This window comes from Lepisosteus oculatus, unplaced genomic scaffold (genome assembly GCF_040954835.1).
Source record: "Lepisosteus oculatus isolate fLepOcu1 unplaced genomic scaffold, fLepOcu1.hap2 HAP2_SCAFFOLD_75, whole genome shotgun sequence".
In the NCBI taxonomy this organism is placed as follows: domain Eukaryota; kingdom Metazoa; phylum Chordata; class Actinopteri; order Semionotiformes; family Lepisosteidae; genus Lepisosteus; species Lepisosteus oculatus.
Window position 1 is genome coordinate 38,153 of NW_027168309.1, and position 25,946 is coordinate 64,098.

General features: G+C 49.0%; 14 non-coding genes across 14 annotated transcripts; 3 read left to right on the top strand and 11 right to left on the bottom strand.

The window, feature by feature from the left end:
- Positions 1-257: 257 nt before the first annotated feature.
- trnak-cuu (transfer RNA lysine (anticodon CUU)) lies at positions 258-330 on the bottom strand. The gene has a single exon. It is a non-coding gene; the product is annotated as a tRNA-Lys (tRNA).
- Positions 331-1,151: 821 nt separating this feature from the next.
- On the bottom strand, positions 1,152-1,223 carry trnam-cau (transfer RNA methionine (anticodon CAU)). The gene has a single exon. It is a non-coding gene; the product is annotated as a tRNA-Met (tRNA).
- A 279-nt stretch (positions 1,224-1,502) lies between these two features.
- Positions 1,503-1,585, top strand: trnal-cag (transfer RNA leucine (anticodon CAG)). Its single transcript has one exon. It is a non-coding gene; the product is annotated as a tRNA-Leu (tRNA).
- A 2,791-nt stretch (positions 1,586-4,376) lies between these two features.
- Positions 4,377-4,449, bottom strand: trnak-cuu (transfer RNA lysine (anticodon CUU)). The gene has a single exon. It is a non-coding gene; the product is annotated as a tRNA-Lys (tRNA).
- Positions 4,450-5,621: 1,172 nt separating this feature from the next.
- Positions 5,622-5,704, top strand: trnal-cag (transfer RNA leucine (anticodon CAG)). Its single transcript has one exon. It is a non-coding gene; the product is annotated as a tRNA-Leu (tRNA).
- Positions 5,705-8,492: 2,788 nt separating this feature from the next.
- Positions 8,493-8,565, bottom strand: trnak-cuu (transfer RNA lysine (anticodon CUU)). Its single transcript has one exon. It is a non-coding gene; the product is annotated as a tRNA-Lys (tRNA).
- Positions 8,566-9,737: 1,172 nt separating this feature from the next.
- trnal-cag (transfer RNA leucine (anticodon CAG)) lies at positions 9,738-9,820 on the top strand. The gene has a single exon. It is a non-coding gene; the product is annotated as a tRNA-Leu (tRNA).
- Positions 9,821-13,017: 3,197 nt separating this feature from the next.
- On the bottom strand, positions 13,018-13,089 carry trnam-cau (transfer RNA methionine (anticodon CAU)). The gene has a single exon. It is a non-coding gene; the product is annotated as a tRNA-Met (tRNA).
- Positions 13,090-16,242: 3,153 nt separating this feature from the next.
- trnak-cuu (transfer RNA lysine (anticodon CUU)) lies at positions 16,243-16,315 on the bottom strand. The gene has a single exon. It is a non-coding gene; the product is annotated as a tRNA-Lys (tRNA).
- An 821-nt stretch (positions 16,316-17,136) lies between these two features.
- trnam-cau (transfer RNA methionine (anticodon CAU)) lies at positions 17,137-17,208 on the bottom strand. The gene has a single exon. It is a non-coding gene; the product is annotated as a tRNA-Met (tRNA).
- Positions 17,209-20,361: 3,153 nt separating this feature from the next.
- Positions 20,362-20,434, bottom strand: trnak-cuu (transfer RNA lysine (anticodon CUU)). The gene has a single exon. It is a non-coding gene; the product is annotated as a tRNA-Lys (tRNA).
- An 821-nt stretch (positions 20,435-21,255) lies between these two features.
- trnam-cau (transfer RNA methionine (anticodon CAU)) lies at positions 21,256-21,327 on the bottom strand. The gene has a single exon. It is a non-coding gene; the product is annotated as a tRNA-Met (tRNA).
- A 3,153-nt stretch (positions 21,328-24,480) lies between these two features.
- trnak-cuu (transfer RNA lysine (anticodon CUU)) lies at positions 24,481-24,553 on the bottom strand. The gene has a single exon. It is a non-coding gene; the product is annotated as a tRNA-Lys (tRNA).
- Positions 24,554-25,374: 821 nt separating this feature from the next.
- Positions 25,375-25,446, bottom strand: trnam-cau (transfer RNA methionine (anticodon CAU)). Its single transcript has one exon. It is a non-coding gene; the product is annotated as a tRNA-Met (tRNA).
- Between the last annotated feature and the right edge of the window lie 500 nt (positions 25,447-25,946).

Below are 25,946 nucleotides of genomic sequence, written 5' to 3' on the forward strand. Positions count from 1 at the left end.
ATGAAACTGTAAATAGACAGGAGCTCTTCTTAGTTTTCATACAAGTTATGATGGCTGCAGCTCCTATCTGCGTCCGGGTGACCGGAGCCAAGGGATTATCTGCGGAACCCTTGATTTATCTCTCGGGCAAGGAGCTAGATACGCCCTTTTCATCTCGGTTTGATCACACCTGTGCATTAAAACGCAGTGCTCGGTACCATCGAGGTGTAAGAGGTTCAAGGATGAGCGGGAAACTTTGTTAATAAGGAGACGGGCACCGCCCAACGTGGGGCTCGAACCCACGACCCTGAGATTAAGAGTCTCATGCTCTACCGACTGAGCTAGCCGGGCGCCGGTAGAGCTGGTGGTTAACTTGTCCCTGTTGACGGCAATTTGACAAGGTATACTTCCTGGCTTTTCATCATGTGCTGACCGGATTCGAGAGTAGCACACCCTGTTCTTTGTTGATTACTGTACCTCCAGCAGCGCAAATGTCAGTAATCATTGAAATGTACGACCTACAATCTCCTCAGCATGCCCGCGTGGACTCCTCAGTGATCATCCTTCTACGTTCTGCTGTAGTTTTCATGCAAGTGAAAACCGTGCTCCAAATAACAGCGGCACAGTTGTATCCTGCGGTAAGCATTCTTCTAATTCCATCGTTTTGCTCCAGGTAAAAGGTAGCGCATCATAGTGTTGATATTCCAAGGTTTCAGAGTCCGTATTGGATGGCTTGGATGCAGACATCGCTCAGAGCTCCCAGTATGATTTTCCCGAGTTCAGTTTTGCAGTGTTTTAGTGCTTTACTACTTCCAGTGGGCCTTTGAATGCTCTGCTAAGTAGAGACGTGACATAATTACTAATGCGACCGAGTGTGCTGGCTGTTCCTGGTTCGTAATGATTACAGTGAGAAATCAATATAAACATAACTGCTTCGATTTCGAGGTTCAGTTGAAGCTTTCAAAGAAACTATCAAAGACCTCAGAACAACCGAAGACACATTTGGTCATCTCCGTATTGGTGAAGATTAAAGAGTCCCGCAAGTGTCAAGCTTGCACAAACACACACGAGAGAGAAACTCAGGACAGAATTTAAAGAAAGGGAGATGCAGACTATTTGAAGGCACTTTGCTAACCCAATGGCATGCTTATGAATCGTGCATAGGACACATGTAGCAGAGGATGGTTTCGATCCATCGACCTCTGGGTTATGGGCCCAGCACGCTTCCGCTGCGCCACTCTGCTGACGGCCCCTCTGCGTGTGGCGCACAACTGCTCTTTTTATTTCCTACATAAGTGATGAAAGAGTTGAAAGTTTCAACGACAAACGCAGACGTCACTTTGAGCGCTTGGTGTTGTAGCACAAATCATCACATGCTGCTCTACACTGGATTATAAAAGCCGACACATTTTCCAAACATTTTAATGCTGGAGTCACACTGTAGTATTAATAACAGTGCGATACTCGAGGAGCGTAGTGGGATCGCGGTGGCTCATCAGACCGCCCCGGGACAGGGGGCCCGCGTCAGGATGGCCGAGCGGTCTAAGGCGCTGCGTTCAGGTCGCAGTCTCCCCTGGAGGCGTGGGTTCGAATCCCACTCCTGACAAAAAGCTTGCTCAGTGCCGTCTCCAGTCGGGTGCAAATGGGTGAAGCAGCCTGACGCAGGGAACGTGCGCCGATAGGCGTAGGTGTATCCCCTGCCTCTTCCGATTTAGCTCGTGCTCCATAGGATGGAAGCGGATGCTCTGGCTTTTTGACTCGAATATAACCTGATCACAACAGAAGGCCGTGCAGCCCAGTGCTGGTTTAAGAATGCCTCGTGTCTTCAGGCCCCTATTCCTTCAGGTTACCCCTTTGGAATAGTCGTCCGAAAAAGACGGGAAAGGAAAAGCATGTAAGCTCCCACACACTGCGTTAGCATTAGCGGTTGGAATCTGATGGGAGAAAAGCAACCTGGCTCGCCGTCAAGCAATCCATCCCTGGTCTCCCACGTGACAGGCGGGGATACGCACCACTATACTAACGAGGAGCGCTTGCTTGGCGCTTGAAGACACTTCCTCTTGCGGCTACTACTGTTTCCGGTTTCGTCTTTTCTTTTCATTCCTCCCAGAGGAGCGCATGAAAACGTTTCCATCTGCGCCATCCTCACCCCTCCAATGCTATGGTCCCTGCTCCTCCTGGTGCACTGCAAACACTCATTCAGCCGGTTCTTTCAGTTTGAATAATTAGGTCTTCAAAGGCTGGAAGTAGGGCGCAAAAGACATGCCAATGCCAAAAGCGTGGCTGTGTGCTTCCAGCTGTGAAATGTCACTGGTGGATGTTGAAGACATTACTTCCAAGGCAGCAGGTCCAAGCGATTTAGCGTTTGTACAAGAAGCAGGAAGAGAGAAACGGCACTCCGCCTTTTTCTGGGCAGGCCGAAGCGACAGGAGAAGGGCGCCGTAGTGGGCAGGATTCGAGCCGACGCGGGGAGACCCCAATGGCTTTCTAGCCCATCGCCTTAACCGCTCGGCCACGACTACAGGGAGCGCCGCCGCCGCCGGCTTGCGATCATTTAACACGGAGGGCGAGGCAGCGGCGGTAACCTTTTTCAATGTCGCTCTCCGCTTCCCCCCAAAAAAAAGCCAAATGACATGCTAGCACTCGGACACCCTTCAGAAGACTGAAGGGTGGCTTAAAGCTGGAAGGATTAGGTCTCCCCGTTCCGACGCGACAATCGAGCTTCCTTAGGCAGAGAGAAAGCAACATCGAGGAGCGTCAACAAGACTTTAGAAGCTGCGCCACACGCCACTTTCAGTCGCAGTCACAGCAGTTTTAAAGGCAGGAATCGCCTTTGCGAACGCCATGAGAAACAGAACGCAAGCTCAGGTCCTGCGGTTTAACAAACAGCCACGGCTTTCATGCGACTGGACATTTCTTTTCTGGAGCGAATTCACTTTCAACTTCAAGAAATTCACACAACTTGCGAAATACGAAATACAAATCTGGCTCATCGCTGCACAAGAAATACCGCCGGCTGGCAAGAAAATGACAACGGTGTTTTTCCTTAACGAAAAACTTCCCATGGAGAAAAACAACGGCTGTGCGTCTCTGTCGGCTTGATTCAGTTTAATGCAAGTATTCATTCTCCTCCTGGAAAATACAGCTTGCGAAAGATGAAATACAATTCTTGGCTTTTCTGGGTGAGTGCAGAAGAAATCCTGCCGGCTGGCAGAAGAATTCCAGCCTTTTTTACTCTTTAACCAGAAACTTGCGAATGATACAAAGCAAGCGGGGTGCGTTTCTGTGCAGCTGTTAACTGAACAGCTGCTGCTTCAAGCCCACCCAGGGCTCATTCCGATTTCAACATCATGCCCCCTGAAGGTAGACTGGATTTCTTTGCGAAGCATTCACCTTTTGGACGTTTCAGGAAAGGTGCGTGTCGATGCCAGACTTGAAAAGCTTTCCATACAAAGAAACAACATAGTGCTTTTGATTGATGGGAAACGGCAAGAGCGGTTTGAGCAGCTCCGGCCTCTCAACCGCTTTACAATGTGATCGGCACCTCGGTAGCCAGTTTAGAAGGCTGAAAAGGATGCTGGAAGCACAGCGACGTTCTAAAACCAGCGCTTGAAAAGCATCTGCATACATAAAATGTCCATTTCCCCAAAGCTGAATCTGCATCTTCAGAAGATTGTCAGCTATACGTTTTCGTTCTTTGTTTCCTTTTTTTACGACAAGCTTTCGAGAAATGAACTGTCTATTGTGATGAAGGCTGCATTAGAAATTGTGCATCTAGCTTAGTTCAATGAAATCGGGAGGTGCACCTGTCTCAAGCGGATGGCTCTTTGCAGGCACACTACGGAAACCTGCGGGCGCAAGTTGGGAGAAGTGACTCTTGCAGAGTGTTGAGCTTCGAGAAGAGGGCTCCGCTCAGGAAGATATTTCCACATGTTGAAGAGTCGCTTTTCGCCCTTTCTTTCCCACATTTTTCCAGTGCGGTTATTGATCGCGTTCAAAATGTTTTCCCAACGTACGTGTTACCTGCAAAATCACAGTGAAACTGTTATGCCCAAAAGATTCCTAATAGTTATTGTATTAGAATAGCTCTCCAATTTCTTAGCCTTCGTACACGCAATATTTAAGGAAACGCTAGAGTAAATGAAACTGTAAATAGACAGGAGCTCTTCTTAGTTTTCATACAAGTTATGATGGCTGCAGCTCCTATCTGCGTCCGGGTGACCGGAGCCAAGGGATTATCTGCGGAACCCTTGATTTATCTCTCGGGCAAGGAGCTAGATACGCCCTTTTCATCTCGGTTTGATCACACCTGTGCATTAAAACGCAGTGCTCGGTACCATCGAGGTGTAAGAGGTTCAAGGATGAGCGGGAAACTTTGTTAATAAGGAGACGGGCACCGCCCAACGTGGGGCTCGAACCCACGACCCTGAGATTAAGAGTCTCATGCTCTACCGACTGAGCTAGCCGGGCGCCGGTGGAGCTGGTGGTTAACTTGTCCCTGTTGACGGCAATTTGACAAGGTATACTTCCTGGCTTTTCATCATGTGCTGACCGGATTCGAGAGTAGCACACCCTGTTCTTTGTTGATTACTGTACCTCCAGCAGCGCAAATGTCAGTAATCATTGAAATGTACGACCTACAATCTCCTCAGCATGCCCGCGTGGACTCCTCAGTGATCATCCTTCTACGTTCTGCTGTAGTTTTCATGCAAGTGAAAACCGTGCTCCAAATAACAGCGGCACAGTTGTATCCTGCGGTAAGCATTCTTCTAATTCCATCGTTTTGCTCCAGGTAAAAGGTAGCGCATCATAGTGTTGATATTCCAAGGTTTCAGAGTCCGTATTGGATGGCTTGGATGCAGACATCGCTCAGAGCTCCCAGTATGATTTTCCCGAGTTCAGTTTTGCAGTGTTTTAGTGCTTTACTACTTCCAGTGGGCCTTTGAATGCTCTGCTAAGTAGAGACGTGACATAATTACTAATGCGACCGAGTGTGCTGGCTGTTCCTGGTTCGTAATGATTAACGCGAGAAATCAATATAAACATAACTGCTTCGATTTCGAGGTTCAGTTGAAGCTTTCAAAGAAACTATCAAAGACCTCAGAACAACCGAAGACACATTTGGTCATCTCCGTATTGGTGAAGATTAAAGAGTCCCGCAAGTGTCAAGCTTGCACAAACACACACGAGAGAGAAACTCAGGACAGAATTTAAAGAAAGGGAGATGCAGACTATTTGAAGGCACTTTGCTAACCCAATGGCATGCTTAGGAATCGTGCATAGGACACATGTAGCAGAGAATGGTTTCGATCCATAGACCTCTGGGGTATGGGCCCAGCACGCTTCCGCTGCGCCACTCTGCTGACGGCCTCTCTGCGTGTGGCGCACAACTGCTCTTTTTATTTCCTACATAAGTGATGAAAGAGTTGAAAGTTTCAACGACAAACGCAGACGTCACTTTGAGCGCTTGGTGTTGTAGCACAAATCATCACATGCTGCTCTACACTGGATTATAAAAGCCGACACATTTTCCAAACATTTTAATGCTGGAGTCACACTGTAGTATTAATAACAGTGCGATACTCGAGGAGCGTAGTGGGATCGCGGTGGCTCATCAGACCGCCCCGGGAGAGGGGGCCCGCGTCAGGATGGCCGAGCGGTCTAAGGCGCTGCGTTCAGGTCGCAGTCTCCCCTGGAGGCGTGGGTTCGAATCCCACTCCTGACAAAAAGCTTGCTCAGTGCCGTCTCCAGTCGGGTGCAAATGGGTGAAGCAGCCTGACGCAGGGAACGTGCGCCGATAGGCGTAGGTGTATCCCCTGCCTCTTCCGATTTAGCTCGTGCTCCATAGGATGGAAGCGGATGCTCTGGCTTTTTGACTCGAATATAACCTGATCACAACAGATGGCCGTGCAGCCCAGTGCTGGTTTAAGAATGCCTCGTGTCTTCAGGCCCCTATTCCTTCAGGTTACCCCTTTGGAATAGTCGTCCGAAAAAGACGGGAAAGGAAAAGCATGTAAGCTCCCACACACTGCGTTAGCATTAGCGGTTGGAATCTGATGGGAGAAAAGCAACCTGGCTCGCCGTCAAGCAATCCATCCCTGGTCTCCCACGTGACAGGCGGGGATACGCACCACTATACTAACGAGGAGCGCTTGCTTGGCGCTTGAAGACACTTCCTCTTGCGGCTACTACTGTTTCCGGTTTCGTCTTTTCTTTTCATTCCTCCCAGAGGAGCGCATGAAAACGTTTCCATCTGCGCCATCCTCACCCCTCCAATGCTATGGTCCCTGCTCCTCCTGGTGCACTGCAAACACTCATTCAGCCGGTTCTTTCAGTTTGAATAATTAGGTCTTCAAAGGCTGGAAGTAGGGCGCAAGACATGCCATTGCCAAAAGCGTGGCTGTGTGCTTCCAGCTGTGAAATGTCACTGGTGGATGTTGAAGACATTACTTCCAAGGCAGCAGGTCCAAGCGATTTAGCGTTTGTACAAGAAGCAGGAAGAGAGAAACGGCACTCCGCCTTTTTCTGGGCAGGCCGAAGCGACAGGAGAAGGGTGCCGTAGTGGGCAGGATTCTAGCCGACGCGGGGAGACCCCAATGGCTTTCTAGCCCATCGCCTTAACCGCTCGGCCACGACTACAGGGAGCGCCGCCGCCGCCGGCTTGCAATCATTTAACACGGAGGGCGAGGCGGCGGCGGTAACCTTTTTCAATGTCGCTCTCCGCTTCCCCCAAAAAAAAGCCAAATGACATGCTAGCACTCGGACACCCTTCAGAAGACTGAAGGGTGGCTTAAAGCTGGAAGGATTAGGTCTCCCCGTTCCGACGCAACAATCGAACTTCCTTAGGCAGGGAGAAAGCAACATCGAGGAGCGTCAACAAGACTTTAGAAGCTGTGCCACATGCCGCTTTCAGTCGCAGACACAGCAGTTTTAAAGGCAGGAATCGCCTTTGCGAACGCCATGAGAAACAGAACGCAAGCTCAGGTCCTGCGGTTTAACAAACAGCCACGGCTTTCATGCGACTGGACATTTCTTTTCTGGAGCGAATTCACTTTCAACTTCAAGAAATTCACACAACTTGCGAAATACGAAATACAAATCTGGCTCATCGCTGCACAAGAAATACCGCCGGCTGGCAAGAAAATGACAACGGTGTTTTTCCTTAACGAAAAACTTCCCATGGAGAAAAACAACGGCTGTGCGTCTCTGTCGGCTTGATTCAGTTTAATGCAAGTATTCATTCTCCTCCTGGAAAATACAGCTTGCGAAAGATGAAATACAATTCTTGGCTTTTCTGGGTGAGTGCAGAAGAAATCCTGCCGGCTGGCAGAAGAATTCCAGCCTTTTTTACTCTTTAACCAGAAACTTGCGAATGATACAAAGCAAGCGGGGTGCGTTTCTGTGCAGCTGTTAACTGAACAGCTGCTGCTTCAAGCCCACCCAGGGCTCATTCCGATTTCAACATCATGCCCCCTGAAGGTAGACTGGATTTCTTTGCGAAGCATTCACCTTTTGGACGTTTCAGGAAAGGTGCGTGTCGATGCCAGACTTGAAAAGCTTTCCATACAAAGAAACAACATAGTGCTTTTGATTGATGGGAAACGGCAAGAGCGGTTTGAGCAGCTCCGGCCTCTCAACCGCTTTACAATGTGATCGGCACCTCGGTAGCCAGTTTAGAAGGCTGAAAAGGATGCTGGAAGCACAGCGACGTTCTAAAACCAGCGCTTGAAAAGCATCTGCATACATAAAATGTCCATTTCCCCAAAGCTGAATCTGCATCTTCAGAAGATTGTCAGCTATACGTTTTCGTTCTTTGTTTCCTTTTTTTACGACAAGCTTTCGAGAAATGAACTGTCTATTGTGATGAAGGCTGCATTAGAAATTGTGCATCTAGCTTAGTTCAATGAAATCGGGAGGTGCACCTGTCTCAAGCGGATGGCTCTTTGCAGGCACACTACGGAAACCTGCGGGCGCAAGTTGGGAGAAGTGACTCTTGCAGAGTGTTGAGCTTCGAGAAGAGGGCTCCGCTCAGGAAGATATTTCCACATGTTGAAGAGTCGCTTTTCGCCCTTTCTTTCCCACATTTTTCCAGTGCGGTTATTGATCGCGTTCAAAATGTTTTCCCAACGTACGTGTTACCTGCAAAATCACAGTGAAACTGTTATGCCCAAAAGATTCCTAATAGTTATTGTATTAGAATAGCTCTCCAATTTCTTAGCCTTCGTACACGCAATATTTAAGGAAACGCTAGAGTAAATGAAACTGTAAATAGACAGGAGCTCTTCTTAGTTTTCATACAAGTTATGATGGCTGCAGCTCCTATCTGCGTCCGGGTGACCGGAGCCAAGGGATTATCTGCGGAACCCTTGATTTATCTCTCGGGCAAGGAGCTAGATACGCCCTTTTCATCTCGGTTTGATCACACCTGTGCATTAAAACGCAGTGCTCGGTACCATCGAGGTGTAAGAGGTTCAAGGATGAGCGGGAAACTTTGTTAATAAGGAGACGGGCACCGCCCAACGTGGGGCTCGAACCCACGACCCTGAGATTAAGAGTCTCATGCTCTACCGACTGAGCTAGCCGGGCGCCGGTGGAGCTGGTGGTTAACTTGTCCCTGTTGACGGCAATTTGACAAGGTATACTTCCTGGCTTTTCATCATGTGCTGACCGGATTCGAGAGTAGCACACCCTGTTCTTTGTTGATTACTGTACCTCCAGCAGCGCAAATGTCAGTAATCATTGAAATGTACGACCTACAATCTCCTCAGCATGCCCGCGTGGACTCCTCAGTGATCATCCTTCTACGTTCTGCTGTAGTTTTCATGCAAGTGAAAACCGTGCTCCAAATAACAGCGGCACAGTTGTATCCTGCGGTAAGCATTCTTCTAATTCCATCGTTTTGCTCCAGGTAAAAGGTAGCGCATCATAGTGTTGATATTCCAAGGTTTCAGAGTCCGTATTGGATGGCTTGGATGCAGACATCGCTCAGAGCTCCCAGTATGATTTTCCCGAGTTCAGTTTTGCAGTGTTTTAGTGCTTTACTACTTCCAGTGGGCCTTTGAATGCTCTGCTAAGTAGAGACGTGACATAATTACTAATGCGACCGAGTGTGCTGGCTGTTCCTGGTTCGTAATGATTAACGCGAGAAATCAATATAAACATAACTGCTTCGATTTCGAGGTTCAGTTGAAGCTTTCAAAGAAACTATCAAAGACCTCAGAACAACCGAAGACACATTTGGTCATCTCCGTATTGGTGAAGATTAAAGAGTCCCGCAAGTGTCAAGCTTGCACAAACACACACGAGAGAGAAACTCAGGACAGAATTTAAAGAAAGGGAGATGCAGACTATTTGAAGGCACTTTGCTAACCCAATGGCATGCTTAGGAATCGTGCATAGGACACATGTAGCAGAGAATGGTTTCGATCCATAGACCTCTGGGGTATGGGCCCAGCACGCTTCCGCTGCGCCACTCTGCTGACGGCCTCTCTGCGTGTGGCGCACAACTGCTCTTTTTATTTCCTACATAAGTGATGAAAGAGTTGAAAGTTTCAACGACAAACGCAGACGTCACTTTGAGCGCTTGGTGTTGTAGCACAAATCATCACATGCTGCTCTACACTGGATTATAAAAGCCGACACATTTTCCAAACATTTTAATGCTGGAGTCACACTGTAGTATTAATAACAGTGCGATACTCGAGGAGCGTAGTGGGATCGCGGTGGCTCATCAGACCGCCCCGGGAGAGGGGGCCCGCGTCAGGATGGCCGAGCGGTCTAAGGCGCTGCGTTCAGGTCGCAGTCTCCCCTGGAGGCGTGGGTTCGAATCCCACTCCTGACAAAAAGCTTGCTCAGTGCCGTCTCCAGTCGGGTGCAAATGGGTGAAGCAGCCTGACGCAGGGAACGTGCGCCGATAGGCGTAGGTGTATCCCCTGCCTCTTCTGATTTAGCTCGTGCTCCATAGGATGGAAGCGGATGCTCTGGCTTTTTGACTCGAATATAACCTGATCACAACAGATGGCCGTGCAGCCCAGTGCTGGTTTAAGAATGCCTCGTGTCTTCAGGCCCCTATTCCTTCAGGTTACCCCTTTGGAATAGTCGTCCGAAAAAGACGGGAAAGGAAAAGCATGTAAGCTCCCACACACTGCGTTAGCATTAGCGGTTGGAATCTGATGGGAGAAAAGCAACCTGGCTCGCCGTCAAGCAATCCATCCCTGGTCTCCCACGTGACAGGCGGGGATACGCACCACTATACTAACGAGGAGCGCTTGCTTGGCGCTTGAAGACACTTCCTCTTGCGGCTACTACTGTTTCCGGTTTCGTCTTTTCTTTTCATTCCTCCCAGAGGAGCGCATGAAAACGTTTCCATCTGCGCCATCCTCACCCCTCCAATGCTATGGTCCCTGCTCCTCCTGGTGCACTGCAAACACTCATTCAGCCGGTTCTTTCAGTTTGAATAATTAGGTCTTCAAAGGCTGGAAGTAGGGCGCAAGACATGCCATTGCCAAAAGCGTGGCTGTGTGCTTCCAGCTGTGAAATGTCACTGGTGGATGTTGAAGACATTACTTCCAAGGCAGCAGGTCCAAGCGATTTAGCGTTTGTACAAGAAGCAGGAAGAGAGAAACGGCACTCCGCCTTTTTCTGGGCAGGCCGAAGCGACAGGAGAAGGGTGCCGTAGTGGGCAGGATTCTAGCCGACGCGGGGAGACCCCAATGGCTTTCTAGCCCATCGCCTTAACCGCTCGGCCACGACTACAGGGAGCGCCGCCGCCGCCGGCTTGCAATCATTTAACACGGAGGGCGAGGCGGCGGCGGTAACCTTTTTCAATGTCGCTCTCCGCTTCCCCCAAAAAAAAGCCAAATGACATGCTAGCACTCGGACACCCTTCAGAAGACTGAAGGGTGGCTTAAAGCTGGAAGGATTAGGTCTCCCCGTTCCGACGCGACAATCGAACTTCCTTAGGCAGAGAGAAAGCAACATCGAGGAGCGTCAACAAGACTTTAGAAGCTGTGCCACATGCCGCTTTCAGTCGCAGACACAGCAGTTTTAAAGGCAGGAATCGCCTTTGCGAACGCCATGAGAAACAGAACGCAAGCTCAGGTCCTGCGGTTTAACAAACAGCCACGGCTTTCAAGCGACATTTCTTTTCTGGAGCGAATTCACTTTCAACTTCAAGAAATTCACACAACTTGCGAAATACGAAATACAAATCTGGCTCATCGCTGCACAAGAAATACCGCCGGCTGGCAAGAAAATGACAACGGTGTTTTTCCTTAACGAAAAACTTCCCATGGAGAAAAACAACGGCTGTGCGTCTCTGTCGGCTTGATTCAGTTTAATGCAAGTATTCATTCTCCTCCTGGAAAATACAGCTTGCGAAAGATGAAATACAATTCTTGGCTTTTCTGGGTGAGTGCAGAAGAAATCCTGCCGGCTGGCAGAAGAATTCCAGCCTTATTTACTCTTTAACCAGAGAAATGAACTGTCTATTGTGATGAAGGCTGCATTAGAAATTGTGCATCTAGCTTAGTTCAATGAAATCGGGAGGTGCACCTGTCTCAAGCGGATGGCTCTTTGCAGGCACACTACGGAAACCTGCGGGCGCAAGTTGGGAGAAGTGACTCTTGCAGAGTGTTGAGCTTCGAGAAGAGGGCTCCGCTCAGGAAGATATTTCCACATGTTGAAGAGTCGCTTTTCGCCCTTTCTTTCCCACATTTTTCCAGTGCGGTTATTGATCGCGTTCAAAATGTTTTCCCAACGTACGTGTTACCTGCAAAATCACAGTGAAACTGTTATGCCCAAAAGATTCCTAATAGTTATTGTATTAGAATAGCTCTCCAATTTCTTAGCCTTCGTACACGCAATGTTTAAGGAAACGCTAGAGTAAATGAAACTGTAAATAGACAGGAGCTCTTCTTAGTTTTCATACAAGTTATGATGGCTGCAGCTCCTATCTGCGTCCGGGTGACCGGAGCCAAGGGATTATCTGCGGAACCTTTGATTTATCTCTCGGGCAAGGAGCTAGATACGCCCTTTTCATCTCGGTTTGATCACACCTGTGCATTAAAACGCAGTGCTCGGTACCATCGAGGTGTAAGAGGTTCAAGGATGAGCGGGAAACTTTGTTAATAAGGAGACGGGCACCACCCAACGTGGGGCTTGAACCCACAACCCTGAGATTAAGAGTCTCATGCTCTACCGACTGAGCTAGCCGGGCGCCGGTTGAGCTGGTGGTTAACTTGTCCCTGTTGACGGCAGTTTGACAAGGTATACTTCCTGGCTTTTCATCATGTGCTGACCGGATTCGAGAGTAGCACACCCTGTTCTTTGTTGATTACTGTACCTCCAGCAGCGCAAATGTCAGTAATCATTGAAATGTACGACCTACAATCTCCTCAGCATGCCCGCGTGGACTCCTCAGTGATCATCCTTCTACGTTCTGCTGTAGTTTTCATGCAAGTGAAAACCGTGCTCCAAATAACAGCGGCACAGTTGTATCCTGTGGTAAGCATTCTTCTAATTCCATCGTTTTGCTCCAGGTAAAAGGTAGCGCATCATAGTGTTGATATTCCAAGGTTTCAGAGTCCGTATTGGATGGCTTGGATGCAGACATCGCTCAGAGCTCCCAGTATGATTTTCCCGAGTTCAGTTTTGCAGTGTTTTAGTGCTTTACTACTTCCAGTGGGCCTTTGAATGCTCTGCTAAGTAGAGACGTGACATAATTACTAATGCGACCGAGTGTGCTGGCTGTTCCTGGTTCGTAATGATTAACGCGAGAAATCAATATAAACATAACTGCTTCGATTTCGAGGTTCAGTTGAAGCTTTCAAAGAAACTATCAAAGACCTCAGAACAACCGAAGACACATTTGGTCATCTCCGTATTGGTGAAGATTAAAGAGTCCCGCAAGTGTCAAGCTTGCACAAACACACACGAGAGAGAAACTCAGGACAGAATTTAAAGAAAGGGAGATGCAGACTATTTGAAGGCACTTTGCTAACCCAATGGCATGCTTATGAATCGTGCATAGGACACACGTAGCAGAGGATGGTTTCGATCCATCGACCTCTGGGTTATGGGCCCAGCACGCTTCCGCTGCGCCACTCTGCTGACGGCCTCTCTGCGTGTGGCGCACAACTGCTCTTTTTATTTCCTACATAAGTGATGAAAGAGTTGAAAGTTTCAACGACAAACGCAGACGTCACTTTGAGCGCTTGGTGTTGTAGCACAAATCATCACATGCTGCTCTACACTGGATTATAAAAGCCGACACATTTTCCAAACATTTTAATGCTGGAGTCACACTGTAGTATTAATAACAGTGCGATACGCGAGGAGCGTAGTGGGATCGCGGTGGCTCATCAGACCGCCCCGGGACAGGGGGCCCGCGTCAGGATGGCCGAGCGGTCTAAGGCGCTGCGTTCAGGTCGCAGTCTCCCCTGGGGGCGTGGGTTCGAATCCCACTCCTGACAAAAAGCTTGCTCAGTGCCGTCTCCAGTCGGGTGCAAATGGGTGAAGCAGCCTGACGCAGGGAACGTGCGCCGATAGGCGTAGGTGTATCCCCTGCCTCTTCCGATTTAGCTCGTGCTCCATAGGATGGAAGCGGATGCTCTGGCTTTTTGACTCGAATATAACCTGATCACAACAGAAGGCCGTGCAGCCCAGTGCTGGTTTAAGAATGCCTCGTGTCTTCAGGCCCCTATTCCTTCAGGTTACCCCTTTGGAATAGTCGTCCGAAAAAGACGGGAAAGGAAAAGCATGTAAGCTCCCACACACTGCGTTAGCATTAGCGGTTGGAATCTGATGGGAGAAAAGCAACCTGGCTCGCCGTCAAGCAATCCATCCCCGGTCTCCCACGTGACAGGCGGGGATACGCACCACTATACTAACGAGGAGCGCTTGCTTGGCGCTTGAAGACACTTCCTCTTGCGGCTACTACTGTTTCCGGTTTCGCCTTTTCTTTTCATTCCTCCCAGAGGAGCGCATGAAAACGTTTCCATCTGCGCCATCCTCACCCCTCCAATGCTATGGTCCCTGCTCCTCCTGGTGCACTGCAAACACTCATTCAGCTGGTTCTTTCAGTTTGAATAATTAGGTCTTCAAAGGCTGGAAGTAGGGCGCAAAAGACATGCCAATGCCAAAAGCGTGGCTGTGTGCTTCCAGCTGTGAAATGTCACTGGTGGATGTTGAAGACATTACTTCCAAGGCAGCAGGTCCAAGCGATTTAGCGTTTGTACAAGAAGCAGGAAGAGAGAAACGGCACTCCGCCTTTTTCTGGGCAGGCCGAAGCGACAGGAGAAGGGCGCCGTAGTGGGCAGGATTCGAGCCGACGCGGGGAGACCCCAATGGCTTTCTAGCCCATCGCCTTAACCGCTCGGCCACGACTACAGGGAGCGCCGCCGCCGCCGGCTTGCGATCATTTAACACGGAGGGCGAGGCGGCGGCGGTAACCTTTTTCAATGTCGCTCTCCGCTTCCCCCCAAAAAAAAGCCAAATGACATGCTAGCACTCGGACACCCTTCAGAAGACTGAAGGGTGGCTTAAAGCTGGAAGGATTAGGTCTCCCCGTTCCGACGCGACAATCGAACTTCCTTAGGCAGAGAGAAAGCAACATCGAGGAGCGTCAACAAGACTTTAGAAGCTGTGCCACACGCCACTTTCAGTCGCAGTCACAGCAGTTTTAAAGGCAGGAATCGCCTTTGCGAACGCCATGAGAAACAGAACGCAAGCTCAGGTCCTGCGGTTTAACAAACAGCCACGGCTTTCATGCGACTGGACATTTCTTTTCTGGAGCGAATTCACTTTCAACTTCAAGAAATTCACACAACTTGCGAAATACGAAATACAAATCTGGCTCATCGCTGCACAAGAAATACCGCCGGCTGGCAAGAAAATGACAACGGTGTTTTTCCTTAACGAAAAACTTCCCATGGAGAAAAACAACGGCTGTGCGTCTCTGTCGGCTTGATTCAGTTTAATGCAAGTATTCATTCTCCTCCTGGAAAATACAGCTTGCGAAAGATGAAATACAATTCTTGGCTTTTCTGGGTGAGTGCAGAAGAAATCCTGCCGGCTGGCAGAAGAATTCCAGCCTTTTTTACTCTTTAACCAGAAACTTGCGAATGATACAAAGCAAGCGGGGTGCGTTTCTGTGCAGCTGTTAACTGAACAGCTGCTGCTTCAAGCCCACCCAGGGCTCATTCCGATTTCAACATCATGCCCCCTGAAGGTAGACTGGATTTCTTTGCGAAGCATTCACCTTTTGGACGTTTCAGGAAAGGTGCGTGTCGATGCCAGACTTGAAAAGCTTTCCATACAAAGAAACAACATAGTGCTTTTGATTGATGGGAAACGGCAAGAGCGGTTTGAGCAGCTCCGGCCTCTCAACCGCTTTACAATGTGATCGGCACCTCGGTAGCCAGTTTAGAAGGCTGAAAAGGATGCTGGAAGCACAGCGACGTTCTAAAACCAGCGCTTGAAAAGCATCTGCATACATAAAATGTCCATTTCCCCAAAGCTGAATCTGCATCTTCAGAAGATTGTCAGCTATACGTTTTCGTTCTTTGTTTCCTTTTTTTACGACAAGCTTTCGAGAAATGAACTGTCTATTGTGATGAAGGCTGCATTAGAAATTGTGCATCTAGCTTAGTTCAATGAAATCGGGAGGTGCACCTGTCTCAAGCGGATGGCTCTTTGCAGGCACACTACGGAAACCTGCGGGCGCAAGTTGGGAGAAGTGACTCTTGCAGAGTGTTGAGCTTCGAGAAGAGGGCTCCGCTCAGGAAGATATTTCCACATGTTGAAGAGTCGCTTTTCGCCCTTTCTTTCCCACATTTTTCCAGTGCGGTTATTGATCGCGTTCAAAATGTTTTCCCAACGTACGTGTTACCTGCAAAATCACAGTGAAACTGTTATGCCCAAAAGATTCCTAATAGTTATTGTATTAGAATAGCTCTCCAATTTCTTAGCCTTCGTACACGCAATATTTAAGGAAACGCTAGAGTAAATGAAACTGTAAATAGACAGGAGCTCTTCTTAGTTTTCATACAAGTTATGATGGCTGCAGCTCCTATCTGCGTCCGGGTGACCGGAGCCAAGGGATTATCTGCGGAACCCTTGATTTATCTCTCGGGCAAGGAGCTAGATACGCCCTTTTCATCTCGGTTTGATCACACCTGTGCATTAAAACGCAGTGCTCGGTACCATCGAGGTGTAAGAGGTTCAAGGATGAGCGGGAAACTTTGTTAATAAGGAGACGGGCACCGCCCAACGTGGGGCTCGAACCCACGACCCTGAGATTAAGAGTCTCATGCTCTACCGACTGAGCTAGCCGGGCGCCGGTGGAGCTGGTGGTTAACTTGTCCCTGTTGACGGCAATTTGACAAGGTATACTTCCTGGCTTTTCATCATGTGCTGACCGGATTCGAGAGTAGCACACCCTGTTCTTTGTTGATTACTGTACCTCCAGCAGCGCAAATGTCAGTAATCATTGAAATGTACGACCTACAATCTCCTCAGCATGCCCGCGTGGACTCCTCAGTGATCATCCTTCTACGTTCTGCTGTAGTTTTCATGCAAGTGAAAACCGTGCTCCAAATAACAGCGGCACAGTTGTATCCTGCGGTAAGCATTCTTCTAATTCCATCGTTTTGCTCCAGGTAAAAGGTAGCGCATCATAGTGTTGATATTCCAAGGTTTCAGAGTCCGTATTGGATGGCTTGGATGCAGACATCGCTCAGAGCTCCCAGTATGATTTTCCCGAGTTCAGTTTTGCAGTGTTTTAGTGCTTTACTACTTCCAGTGGGCCTTTGAATGCTCTGCTAAGTAGAGACGTGACATAATTACTAATGCGACCGAGTGTGCTGGCTGTTCCTGGTTCGTAATGATTAACGCGAGAAATCAATATAAACATAACTGCTTCGATTTCGAGGTTCAGTTGAAGCTTTCAAAGAAACTATCAAAGACCTCAGAACAACCGAAGACACATTTGGTCATCTCCGTATTGGTGAAGATTAAAGAGTCCCGCAAGTGTCAAGCTTGCACAAACACACACGAGAGAGAAACTCAGGACAGAATTTAAAGAAAGGGAGATGCAGACTATTTGAAGGCACTTTGCTAACCCAATGGCATGCTTATGAATCGTGCATAGGACACACGTAGCAGAGGATGGTTTCGATCCATCGACCTCTGGGTTATGGGCCCAGCACGCTTCCGCTGCGCCACTCTGCTGACGGCCTCTCTGCGTGTGGCGCACAACTGCTCTTTTTATTTCCTACATAAGTGATGAAAGAGTTGAAAGTTTCAACGACAAACGCAGACGTCACTTTGAGCGCTTGGTGTTGTAGCACAAATCATCACATGCTGCTCTACACTGGATTATAAAAGCCGACACATTTTCCAAACATTTTAATGCTGGAGTCACACTGTAGTATTAATAACAGTGCGATACGCGAGGAGCGTAGTGGGATCGCGGTGGCTCATCAGACCGCCCCGGGACAGGGGGCCCGCGTCAGGATGGCCGAGCAGTCTAAGGCGCTGCGTTCAGGTCGCAGTCTCCCCTGGGGGCGTGGGTTCGAATCCCACTCCTGACAAAAAGCTTGCTCAGTGCCGTCTCCAGTCGGGTGCAAATGGGTGAAGCAGCCTGACGCAGGGAACGTGCGCCGATAGGCGTAGGTGTATCCCCTGCCTCTTCCGATTTAGCTCGTGCTCCATAGGATGGAAGCGGATGCTCTGGCTTTTTGACTCGAATATAACCTGATCACAACAGATGGCCGTGCAGCCCAGTGCTGGTTTAAGAATGCCTCGTGTCTTCAGGCCCCTATTCCTTCAGGTTACCCCTTTGGAATAGTCGTCCGAAAAAGACGGGAAAGGAAAAGCATGTAAGCTCCCACACACTGCGTTAGCATTAGCGGTTGGAATCTGATGGGAGAAAAGCAACCTGGCTCGCCGTCAAGCAATCCATCCCCGGTCTCCCACGTGACAGGCGGGGATACGCACCACTATACTAACGAGGAGCGCTTGCTTGGCGCTTGAAGACACTTCCTCTTGCGGCTACTACTGTTTCCGGTTTCGCCTTTTCTTTTCATTCCTCCCAGAGGAGCGCATGAAAACGTTTCCATCTGCGCCATCCTCACCCCTCCAATGCTATGGTCCCTGCTCCTCCTGGTGCACTGCAAACACTCATTCAGCCGGTTCTTTCAGTTTGAATAATTAGGTCTTCAAAGGCTGGAAGTAGGGCGCAAAAGACATGCCAATGCCAAAAGCGTGGCTGTGTGCTTCCAGCTGTGAAATGTCACTGGTGGATGTTGAAGACATTACTTCCAAGGCAGCAGGTCCAAGCGATTTAGCGTTTGTACAAGAAGCAGGAAGAGAGAAACGGCACTCCGCCTTTTTCTGGGCAGGCCGAAGCGACAGGAGAAGGGCGCCGTAGTGGGCAGGATTCGAGCCGACGCGGGGAGACCCCAATGGCTTTCTAGCCCATCGCCTTAACCGCTCGGCCACGACTACAGGGAGCGCCGCCGCCGCCGGCTTGCGATCATTTAACACGGAGGGCGAGGCGGCGGCGGTAACCTTTTTCAATGTCGCTCTCCGCTTCCCCCCAAAAAAAAGCCAAATGACATGCTAGCACTCGGACACCCTTCAGAAGACTGAAGGGTGGCTTAAAGCTGGAAGGATTAGGTCTCCCCGTTCCGACGCGACAATCGAACTTCCTTAGGCAGAGAGAAAGCAACATCGAGGAGCGTCAACAAGACTTTAGAAGCTGCGCCACACGCCACTTTCAGTCGCAGTCACAGCAGTTTTAAAGGCAGGAATCGCCTTTGCGAACGCCATGAGAAACAGAACGCAAGCTCAGGTCCTGCGGTTTAACAAACAGCCACGGCTTTCATGCGACTGGACATTTCTTTTCTGGAGCGAATTCACTTTCAACTTCAAGAAATTCACACAACTTGCGAAATACGAAATACAAATCTGGCTCATCGCTGCACAAGAAATACCGCCGGCTGGCAAGAAAATGACAACGGTGTTTTTCCTTAACGAAAAACTTCCCATGGAGAAAAACAACGGCTGTGCGTCTCTGTCGGCTTGATTCAGTTTAATGCAAGTATTCATTCTCCTCCTGGAAAATACAGCTTGCGAAAGATGAAATACAATTCTTGGCTTTTCTGGGTGAGTGCAGAAGAAATCCTGCCGGCTGGCAGAAGAATTCCAGCCTTTTTTACTCTTTAACCAGAAACTTGCGAATGATACAAAGCAAGCGGGGTGCGTTTCTGTGCAGCTGTTAACTGAACAGCTGCTGCTTCAAGCCCACCCAGGGCTCATTCCGATTTCAACATCATGCCCCCTGAAGGTAGACTGGATTTCTTTGCGAAGCATTCACCTTTTGGACGTTTCAGGAAAGGTGCGTGTCGATGCCAGACTTGAAAAGCTTTCCATACAAAGAAACAACATAGTGCTTTTGATTGATGGGAAACGGCAAGAGCGGTTTGAGCAGCTCCGGCCTCTCAACCGCTTTACAATGTGATCGGCACCTCGGTAGCCAGTTTAGAAGGCTGAAAAGGATGCTGGAAGCACAGCGACGTTCTAAAACCAGCGCTTGAAAAGCATCTGCATACATAAAATGTCCATTTCCCCAAAGCTGAATCTGCATCTTCAGAAGATTGTCAGCTATACGTTTTCGTTCTTTGTTTCCTTTTTTTACGACAAGCTTTCGAGAAATGAACTGTCTATTGTGATGAAGGCTGCATTAGAAATTGTGCATCTAGCTTAGTTCAATGAAATCGGGAGGTGCACCTGTCTCAAGCGGATGGCTCTTTGCAGGCACACTACGGAAACCTGCGGGCGCAAGTTGGGAGAAGTGACTCTTGCAGAGTGTTGAGCTTCGAGAAGAGGGCTCCGCTCAGGAAGATATTTCCACATGTTGAAGAGTCGCTTTTCGCCCTTTCTTTCCCACATTTTTCCAGTGCGGTTATTGATCGCGTTCAAAATGTTTTCCCAACGTACGTGTTACCTGCAAAATCACAGTGAAACTGTTATGCCCAAAAGATTCCTAATAGTTATTGTATTAGAATAGCTCTCCAATTTCTTAGCCTTCGTACACGCAATGTTTAAGGAAACGCTAGAGTAAATGAAACTGTAAATAGACAGGAGCTCTTCTTAGTTTTCATACAAGTTATGATGGCTGCAGCTCCTATCTGCGTCCGGGTGACCGGAGCCAAGGGATTATCTGCGGAACCCTTGATTTATCTCTCGGGCAAGGAGCTAGATACGCCCTTTTCATCTCGGTTTGATCACACCTGTGCATTAAAACGCAGTGCTCGGTACCATCGAGGTGTAAGAGGTTCAAGGATGAGCGGGAAACTTTGTTAATAAGGAGACGGGCACCGCCCAACGTGGGGCTCGAACCCACGACCCTGAGATTAAGAGTCTCATGCTCTACCGACTGAGCTAGCCGGGCGCCGGTGGAGCTGGTGGTTAACTTGTCCCTGTTGACGGCAATTTGACAAGGTATACTTCCTGGCTTTTCATCATGTGCTGACCGGATTCGAGAGTAGCACACCCTGTTCTTTGTTGATTACTGTACCTCCAGCAGCGCAAATGTCAGTAATCATTGAAATGTACGACCTACAATCTCCTCAGCATGCCCGCGTGGACTCCTCAGTGATCATCCTTCTACGTTCTGCTGTAGTTTTCATGCAAGTGAAAACCGTGCTCCAAATAACAGCGGCACAGTTGTATCCTGCGGTAAGCATTCTTCTAATTCCATCGTTTTGCTCCAGGTAAAAGGTAGCGCATCATAGTGTTGATATTCCAAGGTTTCAGAGTCCGTATTGGATGGCTTGGATGCAGACATCGCTCAGAGCTCCCAGTATGATTTTCCCGAGTTCAGTTTTGCAGTGTTTTAGTGCTTTACTACTTCCAGTGGGCCTTTGAATGCTCTGCTAAGTAGAGACGTGACATAATTACTAATGCGACCGAGTGTGCTGGCTGTTCCTGGTTCGTAATGATTAACGCGAGAAATCAATCTAAACATAACTGCTTCGATTTCGAGGTTCAGTTGAAGCTTTCAAAGAAACTATCAAAGACCTCAGAACAACCGAAGACACATTTGGTCATCTCCGTATTGGTGAAGATTAAAGAGTCCCGCAAGTGTCAAGCTTGCACAAACACACACGAGAGAGAAACTCAGGACAGAATTTAAAGAAAGGGAGATGCAGACTATTTGAAGGCACTTTGCTAACCCAATGGCATGCTTATGAATCGTGCATAGGACACACGTAGCAGAGGATGGTTTCGATCCATCGACCTCTGGGTTATGGGCCCAGCACGCTTCCGCTGCGCCACTCTGCTGACGGCCTCTCTGCGTGTGGCGCACAACTGCTCTTTTTATTTCCTACATAAGTGATGAAAGAGTTGAAAGTTTCAACGACAAACGCAGACGTCACTTTGAGCGCTTGGTGTTGTAGCACAAATCATCACATGCTGCTCTACACTGGATTATAAAAGCCGACACATTTTCCAAACATTTTAATGCTGGAGTCACACTGTAGTATTAATAACAGTGCGATACGCGAGGAGCGTAGTGGGATCGCGGTGGCTCATCAGACCGCCCCGGGACAGGGGGCCCGCGTCAGGATGGCCGAGCAGTCTAAGGCGCTGCGTTCAGGTCGCAGTCTCCCCTGGGGGCGTGGGTTCGAATCCCACTCCTGACAAAAAGCTTGCTCAGTGCCGTCTCCAGTCGGGTGCAAATGGGTGAAGCAGCCTGACGCAGGGAACGTGCGCCGATAGGCGTAGGTGTATCCCCTGCCTCTTCCGATTTAGCTCGTGCTCCATAGGATGGAAGCGGATGCTCTGGCTTTTGGACTCGAATATAACCTGATCACAACAGAAGGCCGTGCAGCCCAGTGCTGGTTTAAGAATGCCTCGTGTCTTCAGGCCCCTATTCCTTCAGGTTACCCCTTTGGAATAGTCGTCCGAAAAAGACGGGAAAGGAAAAGCATGTAAGCTCCCACACACTGCGTTAGCATTAGCGGTTGGAATCTGATGGGAGAAAAGCAACCTGGCTCGCCGTCAAGCAATCCATCCCCGGTCTCCCACGTGACAGGCGGGGATACGCACCACTATACTAACGAGGAGCGCTTGCTTGGCGCTTGAAGACACTTCCTCTTGCGGCTACTACTGTTTCCGGTTTCGCCTTTTCTTTTCATTCCTCCCAGAGGAGCGCATGAAAACGTTTCCATCTGCGCCATCCTCACCCCTCCAATGCTATGGTCCCTGCTCCTCCTGGTGCACTGCAAACACTCATTCAGCTGGTTCTTTCAGTTTGAATAATTAGGTCTTCAAAGGCTGGAAGTAGGGCGCAAAAGACATGCCAATGCCAAAAGCGTGGCTGTGTGCTTCCAGCTGTGAAATGTCACTGGTGGACGTTGAAGACATTACTTCCAAGGCAGCAGGTCCAAGCGATTTAGCGTTTGTACAAGAAGCAGGAAGAGAGAAACGGCACTCCGCCTTTTTCTGGGCAGGCCGAAGCGACAGGAGAAGGGCGCCGTAGTGGGCAGGATTCGAGCCGACGCGGGGAGACCCCAATGGCTTTCTAGCCCATCGCCTTAACCGCTCGGCCACGACTACAGGGAGCGCCGCCGCCGCCGGCTTGCGATCATTTAACACGGAGGGCGAGGCGGCGGCGGTAACCTTTTTCAATGTCGCTCTCCGCTTCCCCCCAAAAAAAAGCCAAATGACATGCTAGCACTCGGACACCCTTCAGAAGACTGAAGGGTGGCTTAAAGCTGGAAGGATTAGGTCTCCCCGTTCCGACGCGACAATCGAACTTCCTTAGGCAGAGAGAAAGCAACATCGAGGAGCGTCAACAAGACTTTAGAAGCTGCGCCACACGCCACTTTCAGTCGCAGTCACAGCAGTTTTAAAGGCAGGAATCGCCTTTGCGAACGCCATGAGAAACAGAACGCAAGCTCAGGTCCTGCGGTTTAACAAACAGCCACGGCTTTCATGCGACTGGACATTTCTTTTCTGGAGCGAATTCACTTTCAACTTCAAGAAATTCACACAACTTGCGAAATACGAAATACAAATCTGGCTCATCGCTGCACAAGAAATACCGCCGGCTGGCAAGAAAATGACAACGGTGTTTTTCCTTAACGAAAAACTTCCCATGGAGAAAAACAACGGCTGTGCGTCTCTGTCGGCTTGATTCAGTTTAATGCAAGTATTCATTCTCCTCCTGGAAAATACAGCTTGCGAAAGATGAAATACAATTCTTGGCTTTTCTGGGTGAGTGCAGAAGAAATCCTGCCGGCTGGCAGAAGAATTCCAGCCTTTTTTACTCTTTAACCAGAAACTTGCGAATGATACAAAGCAAGCGGGGTGCGTTTCTGTGCAGCTGTTAACTGAACAGCTGCTGCTTCAAGCCCACCCAGGGCTCATTCCGATTTCAACATCATGCCCCCTGAAGGTAGACTGGATTTCTTTGCGAAGCATTCACCTTTTGGACGTTTCAGGAAAGGTGCGTGTCGATGCCAGACTTGAAAAGCTTTCCATACAAAGAAACAACATAGTGCTTTTGATTGATGGGAAACGGCAAGAGCGGTTTGAGCAGCTCCGGCCTCTCAACCGCTTTACAATGTGATCGGCACCTCGGTAGCCAGTTTAGAAGGCTGAAAAGGATGCTGGAAGCACAGCGACGTTCTAAAACCAGCGCTTGAAAAGCATCTGCATACATAAAATGTCCATTTCCCCAAAGCTGAATCTGCATCTTCAGAAGATTGTCAGCTATACGTTTTCGTTCTTTGTTTCCTTTTTTTACGACAAGCTTTCGAGAAATGAACTGTCTATTGTGATGAAGGCTGCATTAGAAATTGTGCATCTAGCTTAGTTCAATGAAATCGGGAGGTGCACCTGTCTCAAGCGGATGGCTCTTTGCAGGCACACTACGGAAACCTGCGGGCGCAAGTTGGGAGAAGTGACTCTTGCAGAGTGTTGAGCTTCGAGAAGAGGGCTCCGCTCAGGAAGATATTTCCACATGTTGAAGAGTCGCTTTTCGCCCTTTCTTTCCCACATTTTTCCAGTGCGGTTATTGATCGCGTTCAAAATGTTTTCCCAACGTACGTGTTACCTGCAAAATCACAGTGAAACTGTTATGCCCAAAAGATTCCTAATAGTTATTGTATTAGAATAGCTCTCCAATTTCTTAGCCTTCGTACACGCAATGTTTAAGGAAACGCTAGAGTAAATGAAACTGTAAATAGACAGGAGCTCTTCTTAGTTTTCATACAAGTTATGATGGCTGCAGCTCCTATCTGCGTCCGGGTGACCGGAGCCAAGGGATTATCTGCGGAACCCTTGATTTATCTCTCGGGCAAGGAGCTAGATACGCCCTTTTCATCTCGGTTTGATCACACCTGTGCATTAAAACGCAGTGCTCGGTACCATCGAGGTGTAAGAGGTTCAAGGATGAGCGGGAAACTTTGTTAATAAGGAGACGGGCACCGCCCAACGTGGGGCTCGAACCCACGACCCTGAGATTAAGAGTCTCATGCTCTACCGACTGAGCTAGCCGGGCGCCGGTGGAGCTGGTGGTTAACTTGTCCCTGTTGACGGCAATTTGACAAGGTATACTTCCTGGCTTTTCATCATGTGCTGACCGGATTCGAGAGTAGCACACCCTGTTCTTTGTTGATTACTGTACCTCCAGCAGCGCAAATGTCAGTAATCATTGAAATGTACGACCTACAATCTCCTCAGCATGCCCGCGTGGACTCCTCAGTGATCATCCTTCTACGTTCTGCTGTAGTTTTCATGCAAGTGAAAACCGTGCTCCAAATAACAGCGGCACAGTTGTATCCTGCGGTAAGCATTCTTCTAATTCCATCGTTTTGCTCCAGGTAAAAGGTAGCGCATCATAGTGTTGATATTCCAAGGTTTCAGAGTCCGTATTGGATGGCTTGGATGCAGACATCGCTCAGAGCTCCCAGTATGATTTTCCCGAGTTCAGTTTTGCAGTGTTTTAGTGCTTTACTACTTCCAGTGGGCCTTTGAATGCTCTGCTAAGTAGAGACGTGACATAATTACTAATGCGACCGAGTGTGCTGGCTGTTCCTGGTTCGTAATGATTAACGCGAGAAATCAATCTAAACATAACTGCTTCGATTTCGAGGTTCAGTTGAAGCTTTCAAAGAAACTATCAAAGACCTCAGAACAACCGAAGACACATTTGGTCATCTCCGTATTGGTGAAGATTAAAGAGTCCCGCAAGTGTCAAGCTTGCACAAACACACACGAGAGAGAAACTCAGGACAGAATTTAAAGAAAGGGAGATGCAGACTATTTGAAGGCACTTTGCTAACCCAATGGCATGCTTATGAATCGTGCATAGGACACACGTAGCAGAGGATGGTTTCGATCCATCGACCTCTGGGTTATGGGCCCAGCACGCTTCCGCTGCGCCACTCTGCTGACGGCCTCTCTGCGTGTGGCGCACAACTGCTCTTTTTATTTCCTACATAAGTGATGAAAGAGTTGAAAGTTTCAACGACAAACGCAGACGTCACTTTGAGCGCTTGGTGTTGTAGCACAAATCATCACATGCTGCTCTACACTGGATTATAAAAGCCGACACATTTTCCAAACATTTTAATGCTGGAGTCACACTGTAGTATTAATAACAGTGCGATACGCGAGGAGCGTAGTGGGATCGCGGTGGCTCATCAGACCGCCCCGGGACAGGGGGCCCGCGTCAGGATGGCCGAGCAGTCTAAGGCGCTGCGTTCAGGTCGCAGTCTCCCCTGGGGGCGTGGGTTCGAATCCCACTCCTGACAAAAAGCTTGCTCAGTGCCGTCTCCAGTCGGGTGCAAATGGGTGAAGCAGCCTGACGCAGGGAACGTGCGCCGATAGGCGTAGGTGTATCCCCTGCCTCTTCCGATTTAGCTCGTGCTCCATAGGATGGAAGCGGATGC